Source organism: Camelus bactrianus, chromosome 4, assembly GCF_048773025.1.
Source record: "Camelus bactrianus isolate YW-2024 breed Bactrian camel chromosome 4, ASM4877302v1, whole genome shotgun sequence".
NCBI classification, from domain to species: Eukaryota; Metazoa; Chordata; class Mammalia; order Artiodactyla; family Camelidae; genus Camelus; species Camelus bactrianus.
The window spans coordinates 55,938,430-55,940,314 of record NC_133542.1 but is presented as its reverse complement, the minus strand read 5'-3'; the positions used below and the strand labels follow the sequence as shown (position 1 = coordinate 55,940,314).

The following is a 1,885-nucleotide window of genomic DNA, read 5'->3' as shown; positions in this document are numbered from 1 at the left end:
AGTCTCCAGTTTCCTTCAGCAGCTCAAGTTTTATTTTTAATGGTTCCCAGCTGCTTGGCATCTCTGTCTTGGGAGTTCTTGTCTTTGTGAGACATGCTGACAGTTATCAAGAGTCAGGGCAAAAGTCTCCTTGGGAGAAGTCCAACTTCCCTGAGATCTGGCAAGTTCAGACATTCCACACAGAATGCACACCTTCCCAAGAAGCCTCCTGGCCTCTGACCTCACGGCATGCTCGATTCTGGTGAAAGCCAGGTTTTGTGCATGAAGCTTCTCCTTTGAAAGAACTGACATTTCTCACCCTTTGTATGGAAGGCCTAAGGCTTGCTTGCCACTGTCACTGAGTTCTTGACATGGACACTAGCATGGTTCTGGTCTGAGCCAAGGAGAAACATAACAGATGACCTGTCAGCTGGTGTCCCCAAAACTCCTTGCATACTGGGCACTTTGGATGGGAAGCTTTGAGACCATGGCTTTACTACTGACCCACTGGGTTACCTTGGGCAAGTGCCTGAACTGACTTCTTTCATTGTCAACATGAGGGCCTCCTTCCTGCTTTATATTCTTTTTCTAGGGGGTAGGGGGTGGGAATTAGGTTTGTTTATTTATTTTTAGAGGAGGTACTGGGGATTGAACCCAGGACCTCATGCATATTAAGCATGCACTCTACCACTTGTGCTATACCTGCCCGCCTGCCCTCTTGGGCCCTTCTTCCTGCCTTATAAAGCTTCATGGAATGACTTTGGGCAAGTTGACTTCAGGGGTCTTTTTATATATAAAAGAGAACTAGAAACAAGAAGGTAATGACAAATTGAAAAGGTGCTGCTTTGCACGCAGAGGGTGCGGTGATTTAGCGTTTCGGATTTTCTTTCCTTGTAATCTCACATTTCTTCCTGCTTCAGCAATGTAGAGTAGAGTTAAGTCAAAACAGAGTTTTCAGCAGTAAAGGACTTGAATTTTTGTTGAAAGCTTGCTTACAGCCTTGCCTGGGTCTTGATACCCAGTGCAACATTTTCTCACCATGAGCTCAAGGAAGTTTTACTTAAAATGTTGGCCAACAGTAGGCAGCATAAATCGGCTCTGGAGACCCAATGGCAAACAATGAGCTATTATATCCACCCTGGCATAGGAGCAGAAACAACTGGCTTCTCTGAGGCCTAAAGAAAAAATTGATTTCAGTTAGAATGTTACCTGAGATTTATGAGCTGAGGGGAATTTGTTCCTTCTTAAAGCTGACATCATGCATGTGTACTTCTCTCCAGCCACATTAAGTTGTATGAATTAAACATGTATAACTTTTTGTATGTCAATCATACCTCGAAAAAATGTTTTAAAAAAAAAAGCTGACACACATAGGGCTTTAGATGGAAGAGTCTTTTGCCTCTCTGGGGGGTGGGTGAGTGGGTGGATGAGTGAGGGAGTCCATAAGAGGACCTTTTGCTCTCTGGTTCACATGATAGGAGGATGTTTGAAGAACTCTGAAGAATTGGCAATTTACACTTCTCATCAGCCCTGACATGGTTCAGGGCTTTGAATTTCATGAATAAAACTGACAACTTGGCTAGGGTATGGAGCTAGTATGGCAAGGTGTGACTACTGCCCTCTGCTACAAACCTGGAATCTTCTTCGATAAAACATAAGAGGGCGGTAGAGCCAATGATAAACTCCTTCCATGGGTTTCCTTTTCTGAACCAAATTTGTCACCTAAACTGGTCTTAGAAGCCATGTCTGGTGAGATAGCATCGTTATATCACAGAAATGAAAGACGTCACGTCTAACTGAAACACTGACTACAGGCAAAGAGCACCCTCCTACCTGTAGGGGTTCAGTGGGTGCAAACCCTCCCTACATTACTCAGGTGTAGAGTCCTCCTCTCACATTTTAGTTG

At 44.2% G+C, this 1,885-nt stretch overlaps 1 non-coding gene across 1 annotated transcript; it reads right to left on the bottom strand.

Annotated features, from left to right (window-relative positions):
* Nucleotides 1-612: 612 nt before the first annotated feature.
* On the bottom strand, nucleotides 613-686 carry TRNAI-AAU (transfer RNA isoleucine (anticodon AAU)). The gene has a single exon. It is a non-coding gene; the product is annotated as a tRNA-Ile (tRNA).
* Between the last annotated feature and the right edge of the window lie 1,199 nt (nucleotides 687-1,885).